This window comes from Epinephelus lanceolatus, chromosome 11 (genome assembly GCF_041903045.1).
Source record: "Epinephelus lanceolatus isolate andai-2023 chromosome 11, ASM4190304v1, whole genome shotgun sequence".
Lineage (NCBI taxonomy): Eukaryota > Metazoa > Chordata > Actinopteri > Perciformes > Serranidae > Epinephelus > Epinephelus lanceolatus.
Genome location: NC_135744.1, coordinates 9,414,527 through 9,435,635, shown reverse-complemented (window position 1 = coordinate 9,435,635; position 21,109 = coordinate 9,414,527). Strand labels below are relative to the sequence as shown.

The 21,109-nt window shown below is 37.9% G+C and overlaps 1 long non-coding RNA gene across 2 annotated transcripts in view; it reads right to left on the bottom strand.

Annotated features, from left to right (window-relative positions):
* LOC117247433 (uncharacterized) overlaps positions 1-18,525 on the bottom strand; it is a 100,923-nt gene extending 82,398 nt beyond the window's left edge. The window contains exons 1-2 of one of the 2 annotated variants that reach the window (XR_013492268.1): positions 18,396-18,525; positions 17,831-17,950 (exon numbers count right to left, since the gene is read on the bottom strand). This is a non-coding gene — a long non-coding RNA (uncharacterized LOC117247433). Of the gene's footprint in view, positions 1-17,830; positions 17,951-18,133 lie in introns of both variants that reach the window. The other variant, XR_004500824.2, reaches the window with a different exon arrangement.
* Between the last annotated feature and the right edge of the window lie 2,584 nt (positions 18,526-21,109).

The window sequence follows — 21,109 nt, the reverse complement described above, 5'->3', positions numbered from 1 at the left end:
ATCAGCGGATCCCTTATTTTTTGGTACACAAATGTGACAATGTGATTGTTAAAATTTTAATGTGCAAGTGGCTTAACATTTTGGTGTGTAGCATAAATATAGAATTGCTAAGCAAAAGGTAATGCATAACAATAAAAATATTTGGATTTAAGTTACCCATAAACTGTGTAGTTTATGAACTTCCCCACTGAAAGTGTAAATGGATAGGGTAAAATACCAAATGGCTTTGATTTTCTTTCAAAGTGAAAATAAATCCAGTTTTATACTACAAAGTAGTATACTGCTGACATAATTTTCGGATTCTTGTAATTATTTTATTTTTCAATAGAATAAAACTCATTGCTATGAATTGCATCACATGAGAATTCAATTCTTACACCCAGGCAAAACAAGGGAGAGAATTGCATTACCCGGTGATGTCATCAGATAAGTTGGCATGGAGAGGCACTATTAAAACAGTAAGGATGAACGTATCTTGTATTACTGAGACATGTCATCAGCACATAGGTAGCAGGGATTCTCCATGCATTTTTTTTCCATCAGGTGCCCAAATACATTTAGAACTGTAAAACCTGATAAAGACCAAATTTGTCCCAATAAACCAGGCTGAACACACCAGGTCATTTTGTTTGATAGAAAACAGAGAAAATCATGTGTGGAGTTTACTTCCCCCCAGGATTTACCCTCAGTATGATTAATGTTTAGTGTTAGTTTTTAAAAGGATGAGTAATACAGCACTTCACACATTATCCAATAGCTTAAAGAGAGCAGTGGTCTCTTTGGTAAATGTTGAAGGAATGGGTTTGTGATTTAGCATTAACCACTTAATTTTTTCCTTTCCGACTGGTAAGATGCTCTTCAACAAAGTGTCTAACATCAAGTTCACCTGATAAAGAAATCAATTCAAATGACCATTAAAAACATCAGCAATTTAGCCGCTGCAGTTTCAACCCAGCCATCTCCCTTACAAGTGTAATGAACCAGGTCCAAAACAAGCCATCTTGTCTTACCGTTACATAATTTTATGTAGAATTCATTCAGTGTTGTGCATGCAACAGGAAACTTTGTGTTCAACTGGTATGTTGGTATTTCAGCACATCTACTGATGCTGATTTTTTTTTTTAAAAAAAGCATTTTTTTTTATTTGTTTGTTTTGCCCAGCACTGATTTATGAGTGATGCTTGGTGGTGTTTAGTGTGTTTCATGTATATCCAGATCGATGAGTCTGGAGTAGGGGAGTGAGTTAAATTACCTAGCTTAATTAGCCTTGAATTACAGTAAGAGACTTATATAACATTATTGGACAAACTGACCCACATCCATTAAAATGCTCATTGATTTTATTGGACAGCACCTTTGTATCACATCATGCATACATTACTGTTAAAAAAACAGCTTCCACTTGCCAAAACTATACTGAGTGAGTATAGTTTGATGTTTGAGGATATCAAATTAAAAGCTCTGGGACTCATCAAGCTGTTGGTCTTTCAGACTGGCAAGGCAAAGATCAATCCTAAACCTGACATGGACATGTAGCAGCTACAAAATGTCACTGTAGCTGCGGTATACAGTATGTACTTGATAACCCTTTTCAAAAAAATTTAAAAGAAAAAAAAATGTTACCACTCCAATCCAGTACAGTAGTTATCAGACTACAGGTTCAGATATGTTCAGACTGAAACTAACAGCTCAAGTGACTAATCATTCCTTCAGTCATTTCTGAATGGAAATCTCATTTTTAATGTATCTTACAAGAAGTATCACATAGATAATTAAATCTAATGACAGTCTATACTTGGGCATTACCTCATTAAGTGCACTTTGTTTTATGTGATAACTGTGGAATGACTGCTGAGATGGCAGCTGATTAAGTACCTTGTCTGTTAATTGCAATCGTGCCTTTTTATGCTGCGCAATGGATTGACTTGTTGAGGAGACGAATGTTTTCTTATCTAACCAAGTCCCTGGGCTGTTGTGTTAGAACCCAGTTATTAATAGCATCACTATTGATGAACTGTCAAATGCTCAGCATTCGGCAGATGGACACTTGTATTTGATAACATGTTCGAGGCTAGGGGCCATGTTCCATTTACAGAGCTGAGGGATAGTAGTGCATGTACTGAATCATACCTGACAGCTGCACCAATGCTAATTTAGAGTAAGCACATGTTGTTCATTACTGAGTGATGTGTGTTGTATTAAAAGATGAATACCACAGAAACACATAACAATGCATGTTCGACAAGCCTTTTAAAAAATTAGCTTCAGTGTGTGTGTCAGTGTTTGAGTGTGCACACAATCATTTCTTTAACAGGGATCACTCCTTGTTTGAAAAGGAGACAACAGAAAGGCAGCATATAAAAGGGAGCTGACCACCTTACCAGTTTTAACACTGTTGTCCCTATAGTAGCACCCAATCTGGATAAGTGCTTTATATCGATTCAGCAATCCGTTTCAGCCCCTGCTTTTGATTTTCCCCATTAGGTCAAAAGAGAAGGTGAACCTATTATCAGCGTGCTTCATCTTGATAACTACCATTTGTTTTTTGCTTGTTGATACAGGCTGCTCCAAAACTGAATTTTGTGTGTGTGTATGTGTGTGTGTGTGCAAGAAAAAGAACCAGAGATTGCTTCAGTCTCTCAAAGTGTGACATTTAGATGTGCGCTTGATGTATGAGACTCATGAGTTGTACTCATCCGTCTGATATTTAGTATTAAGTCTCTACATGCTAAAAACGAAAGGAAATAAGAGTGAGTAATTCAGAATGAGGACGGTTACGAAGAAGTTGAATTATAATCTCATCAAGAGCCTGTAGATAATCCTCTATACGTCAGTTCATGAAAAATCGAAGGCCCTGGATTTTGAGCTTCTGTCAAATCACAGAAGCTCACTTTTTGCCATTATACAGAAAAAAAGTCTGACATAAGTTTTAATGCAAACTTCAGAGTAGCAAAATAGTTGCTGCATACAAAGTAATATTTTACTAAAATGTAGGGCTGGGCAATATGTCAATATTATATTGATATAGTGATATGAGTAGGGATGCACCAAATATTCGGTAACCAAATATATTCGGCCGAATATTGCAAAAAAAACACACATTCAGTATTCTGTGGAATAAGTGAAAAACAAGGCCGAATAATAGCGGCGTGTTTTGATGACACAATCAAACAGCGTGCGGTGACGGACGGAGTAAAATGTCGGCAGTGTGGCGATATTTCAAAGTGTTGGGGAGTAATAGAAGAAAAGCAGTTTGCAAAGAATGTAATACTGAACTATCTAGAGTAGTGTTGCGGAGTATACTGGTACCAATGGTAGACTGAACGAGGGAGTCCGCAGTCATTCAGTTTGTTGCCCTAACCAAAGATACTGGATTACTACTGTACTATACAGTATATACTATACTGTACTATTACTACTATTATTACTGGTTAATCCACCGTCTTTGCCCTAACGTCTTGGTGTCCTTCTTCTTCTTCTTCTTCTTCTTCTTGTGTAACCTTGTGTGTGTTGGCGGTTAATACAGCATTACCGCCTCCTAGTGGATTGGAAGCGCATTACACCTATAATGGGCTTTTATTGGGAAAAATAGCTCAAATCCGACCCCCAGTGGTAAAATTAGGTATATAATTTGATATATCGTTCGGTTAGATATTTGCCTTTAAATCAAACCAGTTGGAAAATTTTCAAACCGGCACAAGCCTAGCATTCGGTATTCAGCCTAGCGTTTAATTTTATTTGGCTTCGGCTACAAATTTTCATTTCGGTGCATCCCTAGATATGAGACAAGATATTGTCTTAGATTTTGGATATTGTACTATCCTAAGTGTTGTCTATGCCTGGATTTAAAGGCTAAGTAAGGTGATGTAATTTTCTTAACTTATCAGACTGCTCTAGCTGCTATTATTTACCTTTACCCACCCCCAGTCATTATATCCACATTACTGATAATTATTTATGAAAAAACGTACGTATTTTGTGAAACCATCAATAGTCAAACATGCAATATCGTCACAATATCAGTATTGAGGTATTTGGTCCAAATAGGGTTGGGCAATATTGAAATGCCCCCACTGACGACACATTTTTATAAACATGAAAAAAGTTGAGGAGAGAGCTACCCAGCACACATAGCTACAAATAGATACAGATAGAGAAGTATATGACGTAATACCCTTAATTGGTTCCAATAGGCAGTATGCGCTATTTTGCACAATAGCATGCTGAGATCAATAAACCAAATCAATCAACTGTAATGTTTTTGGGGTTTTTTAACTTCATAACACGTTTATCAACATTGAATATATAGAATTGGGATAAAAAAGATGTGTCATTGAAACAAACCGACTTGCGGCAAGTCACAAACTCACTGAGGTGAGGTTTTGCAGTAACGACCAAGTGAGAAGAGGAGCAGTACATTTTCAAATAAGAAAAATATCACTAACTGTTATTCCTTGTTGTTTGTTGCCATTAATAGGGTTGTCAAAACTATCGATACTCTGAAAAGTATCGATACTCAATCGCTGTATCCAGATACAATACTAATTTACAAAAGTATCGATACTAACAGTGCACACCACCTCTGCACCTGTCGGGTGCGCACGACGGGTCCGATGGACACGCGCTGTGCACGCAGCGTCTGGCAGGCACAGAGCCCTCGCTGTAACCCGGCTTGTTGTCGTCGCTGTGCATGCGTGTACACATTTCTGTTGCTGTAATATGGCCAGCGCGGCTGCAGGAGGATCAGAGCAGCCAGTTTTGGTCAAAAATGATAAAGGAAAAAGCGCTCTTTGGAAATATTTAGTGAAGTGAACACAGCACGCTGCAGACGGCAGGTACAGCCCCTCCCGTCACTAGCAGCTGAGCATACGAGCAGCTGGTGTCGCCAGCATCAAACTAAAATATAACTTCTAACGTTATTGTGGGAGCTAAGCAGAAAACTTTATCAGTCATGCCCGTCTGTAACATTAATAGACAATGTTAGTTTAACAGGACAACAGAATTATGTGTGTCTGAAAGGTTATGTTAACTGTAAAGTCACAGATTGAAGCTGAAAAAATGTTTGGTTTCCTAAACTACCAACTCTATTTGATCAGCAACGGAAATATGGTGCCAATTCACCAGAAGCACTTAAAATAAACAGGGCTGTAGATAAATACATTTGTATGGACAGATCTTGTTTCTGGTTGTTCCTAATTTTGTGGGATTTTTTTGTTGTTATCATTGATGTTACTGTTCTGATCTTTATTTAAAAAATGACATGCCTCTTAATTTTTTGCTGCTGTATCGAAAATGGTATTGAGTATTGAATATTTTCCTGGGTATCGATATCGAGTTTGAAATTTTAGTATTGTGACAACCCTAGCCATTAATGGCATTTTGTTGAAACATGATGTACTGAAGGTACCTCAGATGAACAAGGGAGAGCCGCTTCCCAGTGAACAGCTGAGAGGCAGAGACTACGAGGATAAATAGCGTGCAGATCAGCATGTTTTCACATCTTGGTGAATTAAGGCTTTATTTCAGGCAAACCAGAGTTCATGGATCAACTAACTAGATGACTAACAAGACTAACTAAGATGGTGTTGATGAATTTTACTTTGTTTCTGTTGAGTTTCAATTAAGTGTGTTTTACGATGAGTTAACTAGGCAAATCAGGTGATGTTAAGATTGGTATACAGCTATATTTTTCTGTTCAGTAAGGAAATTGGTGTACAATTAGACCAAAAGTTCTCAGTCTAGTGAGTGTGACACACTTTGCGTTTGTTGGCAACATAACAACAAACGCCATTTTCTTCTGAACTTGACTGACCACGGCGGTCATTTCTATTCACTCTATTTGTATGGGTGAAGCACAGAGAAAGCAGGAGAAAGAGAGACACTGAATATAGTGACAAATTCAAACGTGCATTGCATGATTGAATATAGTTCTGTTTTAGAGAACACAGATGCCCATTATCGTGGCCAACCAATATTGATTTTCTCCATATTGCTCAGCCGTATCTAAATGTATCGATAGCAGCACATCTACTATACCAGGATAGGCATGTTACAACAGATGGCACAGTCAGTGTCTATACATGCTCATTAATAATCTGTAACATATATTGTAAATGCCATATTGTGTTTTCGGTAACTAGGATGAGCCCAAATCCTAAATGTGAAAAACATGACCTTTCTAATTTGGATACACTTATGTTAATATTCTGGCATTTAATGCATGATTGCAATCAGTGAGCAGCACACAGTATGAAAAACATAGAGCCTCACCTAAAATCCTTTAGACCATGGCATGACAAAGCTCATATTTTGAATACTAATTAGCATTAGTAACACTAATGGGCATCACTGTGTCCTAAAAACACATTTATGGTCAGCACATCAAACAGCAGAAACAATGTCTGACTTTTGCACCCATGAATTCATACTATCTTTAGCAAAAAGTCTAAAACATTTACTACTGACCATCATCTCCAACTTGCTCAAATAAAAAAGCTGCAGCTTTCTTTAAAAAAAAAAGAAAAGAATAGTACATATGTTTTTCTCTGTGACAAATAAGGAGGATAAACATATCAGAACATATCCTGTCCGAGGATAAAGATCGACAATCAAGACTGTCCTGATATCCTCTGTGGTCCGCCACAGCTCCATTTCTTCTTGCTCCAGGGAAAAAACTGCAGTGTGTCATCCAGCTGAGAGGGTCATTGCTTGCCAGTTGCTCTCCACTGAGCAGTCGCCTAATGCCAGAGCAAAGAGGAGGGCAGGGAGGATTGCCTCCGACACTGCCCACCCAGGCAATCAACTGTTGGAGGATTTGTGGGAGGTGGAATTAGTCCATCTCCACTGGCTCTGCCTGCCGCTACTGCAGCCTCTTCCCAATACCTGTCCGCCTACTCAGCTAGCCCTCCAACCTGAACTACATCTCTCAACTGACTGCCTCAGTACAAACCCTATATGCTGAATGATCTTTTCTGTTTACCCACTAAAACTAGTTGTACTACCACGTTTTGCTTTACAGGACTGTTACCTTTCCAGAAAGAAAAATTCTTCTGCTAATGGTTTACAATTTCAGTGAGATTAAAGATTCAATCCAATTTCCTCCGTTTATTTATTTTTGTCTGAAGTCTGTCTCTCTTTAACACTCATTTTTGTGGTCCTGTAGGTTTCTGTATCATCTACTCCAGTGATTCCCAACCATCTTTTTATCTGACATACTCCCACAGCCCTGTCAGCTGAGCTCAAGTGCACCTTCACTGACACCACCCATTATGTCCTAATGTGTTCACATCTGAATCTATTTTAAACTGGATGTTATTTAACACTATTAAAGGGATGGTTCAGTATCTTGTCTCTTTTGAAGTTGTATGAGGTACTTATCCATAGTGTATTACATACAGTAGATGTCAGTTGGCATGCCCCCAGTTTGGAGAGGCAGGTTGGAGTCTGACATGAAAAGCCAAGCAATGTACTGCAGTGGAGGGGTCAAAAACAAAACATTTTAGCAACCTAAAAAAGTCCCACCTAAAAAAACTGTTTAAGTATACTCTTAATATATTTTCACTGCTTTACCTTTGGAAAGCGATTTTCAGTGAGGAACTGAAATTGACATATAGCTCTCATCAAAGCCAGACTCCACTGAGAAAAAAGGTGATTTAACATCAGTGAACACAAGAGTTTGTTGTGACTTTGGCGTTTAGAAGGGTGAGTTGGGATTGACGAAAGTCACACAATAACACAAGCTATCTAAGTGATCAAGGCAGCAGTAGACCAACAGCTCCTCTATTCAGTAAGTGTAAACAAAAACTACTGGTTTTGTCAATGGAATCTGGTAGCTCTGACAACCACAAAAATGGGGAACTGAGGCCATTGATGGCTTCAGTTAAAGGTAAAGTAGTGTTAATACTCTAAATAGCATACATTTGATCTGATAATGATTTTTTAAGGTTGCTAAACAAACATTTTGCTGCTGCACCCCATCCCCAGCAGTGCACTGCTTAGCTTTCACGTCGGTAGTTCAATTCACAGTCACAATTGTTAAAATGTTTTCATCCTCGACATATTGATGCATAGGTCCATTCATTTGTACTACTGTAATACCACTTTGAGCGGCAGTGCAAGGCGCTTCAACTATTTAAGCCTCTATATACATTTTGGCTATCTATTTTGACTCCACTGCTTGCTAGTAACTAGTTTTACTTGCTCTTGATTGCAGCTTTCAGCATGTGGTGTTTCTTATTATTCAATAATACTCATCAATACTCATTTATAATTATTGTTATTATTATTATTATTATCATTATTATTTATTCCATCTTTTAATTCCTTTTTTAAGGGGGATTTATGGTTGTGCGTTAACTTGCAGTGGTGGGAAACATGTCGTGGGTAGTCAGCCTACCACTGGTAACTAGGACAATACATACACTGATCTGCTCTATGTAGATGGTTAGTGGGCAAGTGGAATAATGTCACTGTTGCTTTTTTTCTTCTGTCAAATCCTTCATAACAGTGAAACTACAATACGGCGGTGAGTAGTGGGGTTGTGGACAGGAAATATGGAAGAAAGCTCCAAAGTTTCCTTCAGTGAGACACAGTTGTTAAACTCAGTGCCTCCTTAGTGTAAATACCATATATCAGTGTGAAGCAGTGCTTTCATAAAAATGGACGTTCTAGCTCAGCAGAGTTTGAGAGAGTCCCATGCGGTTGTTTGTACTAGACTATATTATTCATTTAAAGAAAAAAAAATCCTCGTGTCAGCCTTCACTTGAAGTTCATGGAATACCATGCTCTTTATAACACAGGGGTAGAGGAGTTTATCGTTTTATTCACCAACACTTCAAAACCTATGTCCTGCTGACAACTGGCGATGAAAACTCTCCTGGGGCAGTAGGTTGGGGTAGGGGTGCTGTCTGATGACTGAAAGGTTGCTGTTTTGATATCTGGTAGCAGCAACCTGTAGGTGTACAACGCGCAGGAGACTGGAGGGTGACTGATATTGCATCTATGTTACACAGAACCTCTATGGAGTCCCTTTGAACATGGCACTGAAGCCCAAACTGCTCAAGCAGCTCTGCAGTAGAGGCAATCCTGCTCTCTGACTTTGCAATTAAACACATGTCAAAGGGGCTATTTGTGTATGTATCTACAAGGGATGTTCCGATTACTCAGAGTAGATTAGCCGATGTACTGTTCATCTAGGCCTACAACTGAAAAATATACTGGTTTGGCAATCAGCCATGAAAATGTGCCACTTCTTTAGTGCAAATTAATTTGCCAATTAAATTGCAAAGAGTGGTAATTAATTTATATGTTACAGGCTTTACCTGAAGCAATGAACATTTACAAATTTAGATATTAATCCAGTTTGGCATGTTATGACATTGATACATTCAGCTAATTATAACTGGCTAGATGAAGCACTCCTATAACTGCTCCAAATACAGAAAAGAGGAGGAGGAACTTTGGGAGAAGCAAGTTATATAAAAATGGTACACCTTGTACATATACACTACTTCAAATATATAAATGACACATGTTTTAATGTCTAATCAAGGACATTATACTGAGAAATGCCAATTGCCAGGGAGCATTTTAGTTCTGACGAGTTCTGCCTCATAATTGTTAAGGCTTTGAATCACTGTGTTGGAAAATGGCAGTGGTATGACATGGCCACTAACAAGAACTGACACATAAATATTAAATATTTTGGCATGCAGCTGCAAAAAAAAATGTATGCTAACTTGTTTTCAAGATTTATGAATATTTTCCCAAGCTGTTCACCTGTCAAAGTGTTGTTTAAATTACCTATATTAAGAAAGTCATCATATGCTGTGTAATCAGTTTGTTTTATCACACCAAGTATGCTAATTAACAATATTCATAGGTCAACACTGTTATTTTGTGCCAAAGAAACAAATATTATTTGTTCCACAGAATAAACCATACTGAGACGGCAGAATCATAAGCACAAATACTGATATGCTGAAACAGTATTATTTCTTGAACTGAGTATTATGTATCAAATCCCTGTACAGAAGCAGTGGAGTATTACAGCTTTGGTGGATAGTTCAGTTGAAATCTGCATCTGCAATCTAGCCCAATCATTTAAAAAAATCATACATTGCAAGTGAAATCAACAATCTAGCCTTATGATGAACAATACATTGCAGTCTGGTAAGCAAATATGTGGGAATCATCACTTATTTTAGACAGTTTGTTATTTTTGTTGAGCCATATTCATGGTTATGGGAGAGAAATGTTTTCCCTGTGAAAATATTGTTCCAGCTATTGAGGAGGAAGGCTGATAAAACTCTGTTCACATAATATCCATATTCCATTAGAAAAAGATTAGACAGATGCTGACCTCTACAGGTGTGATTCTGCCTTGCATTCTTGATAGATATCACTTCAAATTATTGAGAACATTAAGGTGCTTTTATCTGAACTAAAAACTGAAATGAACTATCATAATTTACAACTCACAAACACACACACCTTACCAAGCAATGTTTGTAGGCATGCATGCCTGTATGTACTGCATAGACGTTTCAAGATAGGATGACATTAGTTTATTAAATTGAGCAAAACGAGGAGCATGAGGTACTGTAAGAAATGCCGAGACACTGATAGATAATGAAATGTCTCACTGGAGTCAAAATATAGTGGCAGACCAACAGGGGGGCAGACAGCTAAACCAAATAACTGGGCTATCAGCCTCTGCTGACAAACAGCCACAAGCCTGACTGAACTGAGAAAAATAGAGCAGTGGAGAAGACATGGTTGCAATGGAGCACAAAGTGGAGATGACAGCCTTTAGGACACAAGTGACAGCAATTGAGGGTAGACTGAGTACAACTGAGTGTCAGGCAGAGGGAAAAGCCATGTTGGTGCAACAAGCATTAATGGTGACTGGCACATGAGCTAAAGACAGACACAGGGGTCTCATTCACAAGGTCCTCTCAGGCTGCAACTTGCTGCTCACTGGTCAGCTGAGTATATAATGATGTTTCACTGCACAGATTTTGAAACCTTATTTATTCAGGGAAAGTTGATAAAGTTTTATTGTACTTTTTCACTACTGCCAAGCCACTACTCTAAAAAAAAAAGCTCCAAAGGAGCAGTTTGGGTTGCATCTTTAGTCTATTTTTAGTTAACAGAACCTTGCAGGGAAAAACTGACACAGTGGCTATTTAATTCTTACAGTGTAAAATTAACACAAACAGTGCTTACGTACAAGGGCGTTACTTTTTGTTGAAAAATCTTCAACAAGTGCGATCTTAGGCAATGTAATAGGGTGACTGGCAAGAGATCAGAGCATTTCATTATGGCGATTAGGAAAAAACAGAGCGTTAAAACTGTCAATATAGGTTTCATTTCAACATTGGGGGGGTGCTTAAGAAGCTGGGGTACCTCCTCTAGGAAATTTGTTGAAATTTGGAATATTGTAGAAATGTCTATAATTATGTAAAGGAAAACAGAATGGAAATCATTCTGTTTTCCTTTACATAATTACAGAAATGTCTATAATTATGTAAAGGAAAACAGAATGGAAATCATTCTGTTTTCCTTTACATAATTATAGACATTTCTACAATATTCCTTTCCATTCCCTGACATATAAAAATATTTATTCTCCTGTAGATCAACTTTTCTCATTTCATGTTATCCCTGTTGAGTCAACACACATGTGGATTTACATGATTTACCCTTTCATTCTCTTGGTTTGGGGAAGTAACTTCTTTCAATGTGAATGTGGCACCTATTCACATCACTGAAACATTAATTCATTTATAAACTCCTAAATGTGTTGTTATTTTCACACACAGAGAATGGAAAACTTGGACAAGAAGAAACAGTCAAAATAATTAAAGTTACTGAGTGTTTTGTGGTCATTTTAGAATCAGCAGACTGGGGGGATTTTTTAAAGCTTACGTGACTTTTTTTGGACAATGTACATTTCTTTCTTCTATACTTGCATTAAACTGGATGTTTTCTTATTGTGCAAAAACCTTTCTCAAAGTGCTCTTATTTGTTAGTTATCATTTCTTGGTGCAAGCTATTTTTCCAAACATCCTACACAAATTGTGCTTTTAAAACGTAATGATGACAAAATCTGCCTTTTCAAAAAGTGGTGGGGACATGTCCCCGGTAAGGATGCACGATAATATTAGCACTTCATCGGTATTGGCTGATACTGGCTTTAAAATGAACTATCAGAAACAACCAGCATGCGTTTTCTTAATTTGCACAATTAATGAATATTACATACATTGGAAAGCATTGTATTTCATGTCTCCATCTGCTGGTGGGCAGCAGCTGGTGGACACAGTAGGAGTATGTATGCATAATATGATGTTCATTCCACTAGAGAAGAGACTTGATGATCACTAAAATTAGGGAGGGGAACAAGTGGATACATCAACACTGATATTGGTATCGGTCATCGGTCAAATGAGTTGTTACACATTGGCATATCAGATATCAACAAAAAAATCCAATATCATGCATCCCTAGTCCCCGATGTCCTCAGCATCCACAGTATAAATGACATCTCTGCTTCCACAACTCAAATCTAAATGCATTGACACTGATATAATGTGTATACGACCTTTAGCCTTTGCACTACCACACACCAACTTTAATTTTAAAAGAGAACAACTTAGGAGTGTAAGAACTCATACTGGAGGACAGATGGGTCCCGGACCAGTTCACAGAAATGACCAACCTGTCACACTGACTGGCCTTTATAAATAAAAACAGTAAGACATTTTCCAACACGATGTGAAATAAGACAATAAATCAAGAGGACATCCAAAGGCGGCAACAGAGGATCTTCTGAGTGAAAAGAGCGTCACCCATTATAAGAATATGTTCTGTAATATAACCCCTACATCCTAAGACACACATACAATAATACATCATATTACTCATCTACTGTACAAGTCAAAATTTATCACCAACATGACTGATGTCTGAATTAATATGAGTGGTATCCAGGACAATATGAAGCTATAGTGAGACTGCTAGACTGAAAAACAGCTGAACACACTGACAAACAATCAGTTTTAGGATGTTATATTTTCAAATGACGATCAACAAACATGGTCAAAATCAGTAGTGATGGTAAATTCACTGTTACCATCCTCAGTATTATTAATGACAATAATATTGTCATTTTAAGACATATTACAAAATGTAATGCTCTTAGAGTCAGGCCAACAGAAAGTGAAACTTCAGTAAACCATCTAACTAAAGTGACATTTTGGATAACAACATAATGTATAGTTAGAATATTCTTGCTAACATTTAAATATAATGTATGTATGCACAAGACAGAGGGAAATAGGAATGCACTGATTTGATCCACTGGACCATATCGGGTGTCGCCCAGACGTGACTGATCCATAATGAATTAGTTTCTTTTCAACATTGTTATGAAATCCAGTGTTCTCAGTTACTTTCATTCAGCCAAGGCAGGACTCTATGTTAATCATACAAGCAGGGCTGCCCCTGACCAAATTGGGGGCCTAAGCGAAATTTTATTTGGAGGCCCCCATCCCAAATGTATCATAGGTACAAAATGACCGTACAACAACTTGCCATTTAACTTGACAACCTTTACTGGCAATAACAAATGTACTGTAGATACAGTAGTTTGGCTGTATGAGTCAAATAAAATAAAAAAAATTCAACCTGAAATAAATAAATATTAAATAAAAATAACTTCAAACTGAAATAAATAAATAAACAAATCTGAGTCACAAACAGCCATCAGTTACTCATCAAAAGAAAGTAACTTCCACCACCTCAATCCCCCACCCTTTATTAAACACTGAAAATAAAATAAAAGAGGGAGACAGGTTTTTTCTATTTAATCTTATTTTGTTATATTTCTCCCTCTCCCCTCTCTGGAGGCGTCCGATCTCCCTCAGCCCTCCACCTCTCCCACCTTAATTAAACACTGAAAACAGAAATAAAATACAGAGACATTCTTTTCTATTTTCATCTTAGCTATATTTCTCCCTCTCCCCTCTCTGGGAGCATCCGACCTCCCGGCCCCGCACATACCCCCAAGGCTCGGGTCGGGCGGCCCTGCATACAAGTGTGACAACAGGCTTAGGGTAGTTGGTATCAAATGCTCAGGCTGTGTGGGCATCTCCAAGCACACCTGCTGTTTCAGTTCATGTTAAGAGCAACAGCGCAAAGTGCAGGAGGGCTAAGTGATGCAGAATGTAGATCGGAGGGTGTGGTGATTAACGCATATGCTCTCAGCCAGTCACATCGCTGGTTTCAACAGTTGTGCCAATCAGTGACGCTTGACAATAACTGCTGAACAAATGGAAAGATGCTTCTTTAGAAAATCACACTGTTGTCTGGATGGTGCAGTGACACAGTGTAAACACACAACACATCCAATCTGCATCCAGAGGCAGATGAAGTGGGTTTTATCTAATTTGTACAATGATTTAATAAAACTGTTTAGTAAAGCCGTTTATTTGATCGCATAATTCCAACCCAAATTCAGTCATAATTCTTGTTGTACATAGTTACATCATATCATAAAATGTGACACAGCAGCATTTGCTTTGTACTGCTACTGATTTTTTTTGTTGTTGTTGTTGGAAAAGAGGCTGTAATAAACAGGATTAATGAGTTCCAGTAGTCTGATGTCTCTGACATAAACAGGCTGAATACTGAGTTATAACAGACCTGTCTGATGTGTATAAAGGTGAGTGTGGTTATTTTGTAGCAGCCCACTTTCATTTACATGTAATGTAAGGTAAATGCAGTGAATGGCTGTGCATTATACCACTACGCTCTAGCGCAGCACTTCACAAATACCAAGCTGCAGATTTATAATCATATTTCTCCTGCTGCCTTCAGGAGGCTGCAGGTATTTAATGAACTTAAGGTTTTAATAGAGCACAAAGTCTGAGACCCAATTTTTACCAAAATACCAAGAACTGTCTTTGTGCTACCTGGACCTCCCATCTCTTTGCACCCCTTTACCAACCAGTGCACCATGCGCTTAGCGCTGGGCACCAAACTACCACACAGAAGGAAAACATCAAACAATTGGAGCACTGCTTGTACTGCTCATTGTGCCGCCATCAAAAAAGAGCCCTTAGCCTGTAGAGCCAATACAGCTCTGTCAACATGATACCTTATTTGTGCCAATTAGCTTCACACAGCAAGGTATACACCGCTTTTTTTTCCCTCCTAAATTTAAGATTGGGAAAAGAGACACAGCACAGGTATGGGATTGGGAATCTATATCATAAAAACCTATTATGGTTCTCTATTATTTTATGGATTTTCTTTTTTAAAACTAATATGAGTCCTCATAGTATCACTATTTTTTATAATTCATTGTGTTGTGGATTTTTTTTTTTTTTTTTTTTTTTTTTTTTACTGTGTAGTGTATTTAAAGAAAACTGTGCATTTTTACAGCAAAGCTTGTCTGCACAATTGAACATGACCTGTTCTTCTTGTAATGTTTTAAGATAGGGTTTATCATCTTGCTCTTGTGTGGTATATGAATATAGCATTTTTATCGCAACCAGGGCATCTTACAGAATGCAATTTTCTTCAAAGCCAACAGATGTTTTCTCTCTTATCACAAGTGCTGACTGGTTCTTTGATGAAAGCAAGGGTCAAAAACACATTGTTTTGCTTATTATTTTAGACTGGCTTTCCAAGACCTTGCTTAACACACAAGACCAAAAAGGAATACAATACAGGGATTTATCTGTGTGTTTGTTTCATACAGTTTACCAGGATTAGGCAGAGGACATCTTAAATATTAGTTTTAGGTCCTTCGAGTTTCCATGTAACAGGATAGCAGCATACTGCATATTGTAAAGATATGGTAAAGACTTGAAAGTATAGTAACGTAACCAATATTGCCATTACATTAAAAGCCTTACAACTCTGACTTTACTAATGCAGCTTTAGTAATCTAGTGAGAAAACTGTGTTAAACATGGGGTGCCAAGAAAATCTCTTTTGATAGAATCTATAACCAGAAGCTGTAAAGTAGCCATTATTCCAATTACATACAGTTCATGAAAGCTATTACAGTACTTGTTCAGTGCACAGGATGTGATATGTGTCATAAGTGTATGTGTGTGTGTGCATTTGTGTGTGGTAGCGGTCAGAGTTAACCTTATGCTGTGTTGACTATCAAGGTCTCAGTTTGTTTACTTTGAAGCACTGACACAAACGAGTCAAAGTGGCAAGTTGCACTTCAGAGACATGAAAGCTATGTCACTGAGGAGATGATAAAGCTCAGCAGAACCAAAACTAGGGGGAAAAAAGGCTTTACTTAGGTATGCTTGGTTAATAATTGCTAGTTGTTGATTGGCTGTTGTAAGAGGAGTACACTCTGCAGAGGGCTGACATAATAATAGGTTTGGGCTGATAGAGAACAAGAGGAGAGATTTAAGGAGCCAACAATGGAAAAGGCAGGCTGCTGTATTAGAATGTTAATGAAATATTAAAATGCAAGTGAAAATTTAAATACTAAGAACAAATCAGCATGTAACAAGAACCTGGAGACCAATGCAGCACAGCAGAGCCCATATGAAAAGCTGCACTAATGGGCTAAGATACAGTCATGTAGTGCATACGTAGAGTAAACGTCACTTAGACGTGGAGAAGATGGACATATTTTAACCTTACTGGGCTTAAGGGGTGAACAATTAATAACCAAGTCCAAAACTTATTTTCAAGACTTACAGTAAGGGGTGCCCTACACACAGTCTGAGCCAGAGCAAATGTGAGATGGACAGGCCTCAGATTAGCAGTCAGTTGCCAATTTATGAAATACACCTTGCTAAAACTAATGCAGTCTAAAACACACTGACCCAACAACGACTGTGACCTTCAATAAAGTTGTAACATTCAGTTGTTCAAACTGTTTGTGGTGCTGCTGAATCATAATGTGTTAAGTGTTTCAATGATTTTGCTCAACCCCTTTATTTCAATGAGGGTAGATTAAATACCTGCAGGTGTTGTATAGTATAGTATAATGGTGGAGGAAAAAAATCCAAACAGCATAGTATCACAACATTTTTGTGTGGATATATTGTATTGTCCCACAATGCTAAGTATTTTTTCATTATATAAATCATTAATATGACAAATACAAATTAAACCTAAGGTAGCCTACTAGAATAATGTAATCAATTGCTTTTTCAGTCCACTAGATACATTTTGCTACTACAAAAAATGGCTGGAGTGAAATGAAGAGTCTAAAAATGTTATCTTATTAGATAAAACAGATGTTGACAAAGTTTTCCTTTGGGGACATTATTTACAGTTGAAAAAGGGTGATAAATCACAATATATCACAATACTCAGCATATTACAACATATTTTAAATTGCAATACTATTGTATTGTGACTTGAGTATTGTGTTAAAATTGTGTCATGGATCCTCTGGTGATTCCCACCCCTATAATGTAGTGTAGTACAGTATATGTTTTTATTGTTTTGGTATGAGATTGCAATGCTTTTAGCTGGGTGCACATAATGAACTGGCAAATGAAAGTCATTCCACAGAGGGTCATGCACAAAGGTTTCAAAAAGTTTTCTAGACAAGCTTAGGGAATGTTAAACAAGGAGAAATTACCAGTCAACTCTTCTATTAAAAGGTGAACATACTAGACTAAACAACCACAGAGAGCACATACACACTGCGCAGAGCCAACACATCACTGGCTGTCTTGCTGCATTCACGTTTCAATACCATGACAGTGACACTGCTATATGCTGAACAACACATCAAAATAACAATGCCATGATAGCCTACTTAAAAAAAACATGTTACTCACCATTTCATTCGTGAAGGGGGCAGTGTTAATATCTCTCCAGTCTCTGGTGCACCTGGGGTGAAGTTTCTCTCTAAGTTCAACGGCACAAAATGGGCCCTCCGCATGTAAAGCATGGTTCTCCTGTGTTTCGTAAAAAAAGTGTGTGTGTGTGTGTGGAGGGGGGGGGTAAACTTTAAACCGTGGCAATGAAAGTCAGAACTTACTGAAAAAGTTACAAAAAAGGCTATCCACTAATGCTGCTGCTGCTGCTGCTCGAGCAATGTTGAAATTACTGTGAGAACAACGCCTTTATGCAGGACTTACCTTAGCCAGCTTCTGTCCTCACGCCATGCTCTCTGAAAAGACTCTGGTTTCATTGTACAAACTGACTCGGTGACGGTGTACAAAGACGTACACGTCAGTTTCATTTGTCAACTCCAAAATAACTCAGGGTCGTCGGCTGCAGTACCAAAGAGTAGCAGCAGCAGCGGGAACGTAGGAGAGGGGCCTGAACTGATTTAAGCTAGCCGGTAAGATTTAAACTTCGCTGACATTGTTGAACTCTGAACTCTCTGGTTTTACTCACTTTCGCCTCCTCCAGACGCTGCTGCACTTCGCCTCCATTAGGATATAAACTTGCGTCAAGGGGAAACTAAGTCAATTTAGCAAACTACGTTTTTTGCGCATTGCGGTAACAAAGTCCTGCCATATCAATTGGGTGACTCCATAACCTGACGTTGACCCGCACGCGCAAATGGGGGCGTGGTTTCAACTACTAGTTTATGGTCACCTGAGCAAAAAGCGCGTGTGCTGTGCCGGGAGCCTAAACAAAACACAAGCTGATGTCTAAACCAAAATGCAGTGATAAATTCTCAGTGCATGTTCTCACTTCAGTTTGTTTTCCATTAGCCTTGAAGCGAAGACATGTTCCAAGGATACAGCAGTAATTTTACAGTTAAAATAAGAACCAGATGCTTCTCTTTTCCAAGTCCACCTAAGACTAGAGTTTTCTTTAAAATAGTGAATAAATAAATAATTTACACATGTAATGACTTCTCACACCAAACGTTTCATTCGGATTTGAATAACTGTACTTTCTGTAACTCAGATATTGAAACCCTAGAACAAAAAAACATGGTGTCTAAAGCTTGGCAAACTGCAAATACTAGGCTACATTAACACAAATACTGTACTTGAGCTGTTTGTGCTAACTTCCTACATGGGTAAATCAGTTTTGTACAACTTTATACTTCTACTTAAATACATTTTGTAGGGCTAAAATATTGTACTTTTACCCCAATATATTTATCTAAATAGTTACTGGTTATTATATTGATAAATGTAAAATATACTCAGTAAAGATTATCTACGGTAACAGTATACATGAATTAGCCAAAATTAGCTTTATTTTGACCGATTAATAACAGTAAAATCCCTCTAACACCTGCAACAGGAATATCCTCCTGAAACCCAGTGTCCTCATATGAGGACATCACATTTTGGGTTTACTTGACCTTACTTCATTCTGCTTAACTTAGACCTGTTGTCCTTGTTTGGGACACTTTGTTGTGCCATCAAGTGGTAGTAAGAGCAAAAAACAAGATGGCAGCCATCTCTGCAAAATTAGTCTATAGCCGATCCCGACACAAAAGTGTACAAGGTCCAAAACCTGATCACATTTTGTGGTTGAAACTCATTTATTTATGATTAATAATGTTTGTAGTTAGAAATGGCAAAAAATTGACAAATTTTAGCACCAGTAACAAGTTAAGAAGCTGCTGTAGGAACTATTCGTTTGAAGACATTGGGACTTTATTATCGTCTTGTTTGATGACATTGGGACTTAATTATTGTCTCGTTTGAGGACATTATGACTCAATAATCATTGACAATGTTCAGTTTTTTATACTTATTGGGTCCTACTGATCCCAAATAGCTAGGAGAAATTAAAATGAGGATATGCAATGCTGAGGAAGCTAATTTGAAAGCATAGCTTTGCAAGCTAACAATTACTTCACACTGAAAGGTGAACTATTTCAAGGCTAGCCTGGGGAGAAATCCAGATTTGGTTGACCAAAGCTACTTAGAAAACTAAGTTCAAGATACTTTGTGCAGGAATGATCAAACTGACAATGAACATGTGATACGAATCTCAAATTTGGTTTTGTAGGCTTCACAGTGTCAGACAATTGCCTTACATAGGTCCAAGTGGGAGTAACACACCACGCAGGTTTACTCAGTTAGCCATGTAACTTCTAAAATAGCACAGCATAGTTATACCTATGCTAAAATAGCATAGATACAACAATTTATCTGAATATTTATTAAAAATAGTAATAATCAATACTCAGTAACTGACAACTAACATATTCAAGTTTAGCTTTACAAATTCTGTCTGAGGAATGCATTACCTGGGCGTGTCTTCACAGCGGTCAGGATGAAAGAAAATGGGGTGGGGCTGTTCAATCGGTGTGCAGTGACAGTCATTATTGTAAATTAAATAATACAAAAAAACATTCTTTTCTTTTAATGGACCAAAATTGTAGTAGTAGTACAAAAATTGCAAAAAAGTACTTGAATCACTGTGCAGATATGAATGTAGCGGAACTACCAGCGAGCTACTGTAAAATGTAGTTAAACTACTAGTTTAATTACAAACAGTTCACTACTCTCCAACACTGATGCAGTGGTTAGCATTGTCACCTCACAGCAAGAGGGTTGCTGGTTCGAACCTAGGGTGGAGGAGCCCTTCTGTGCGGAGCCTGCATGTTCTCCTTGTGTCTGCGTAGGTTTTCTCTGGGTACTCCAGCATCCTCTCACAGTCCAAAGACATGCACATTAGGTTAATTAGTGATTCTAAATTGCCCATAGGTGTGAATTGGAGCGTGAGTGGGTGTCTGACTGTCAGCCCTGCGATAGTCTGATGACTTGTCCCGGGTGTACCCCACCTCCTGTCCAATATCAGCTGGCTCCAGCCCCTGCATGACCCCCAACAGGATAATAAGAAAATGAATGAATGAATATCTGACAATATACTGTTCACATTTTCTCTGCATAACGAGTCCTTTTGCATTTGATATTTAAGTACATTTCAATACAAGTACAAGTACTTGTAATGGAGGAGTGCTTCTTTGTTGTATAGGCTTTCTAAGAAGCAGACATGTGACAGTGAGCCAGCATGCACAATACCAATACCCTGAAAATAAGGCAGCTAATAAATTCAGCCATCATTAATTGTATTGTGCTTTTTCTTCTGTGACATGTCAAAATGTCTTCTGTGAAAAAGGTCTGTTGCTACCT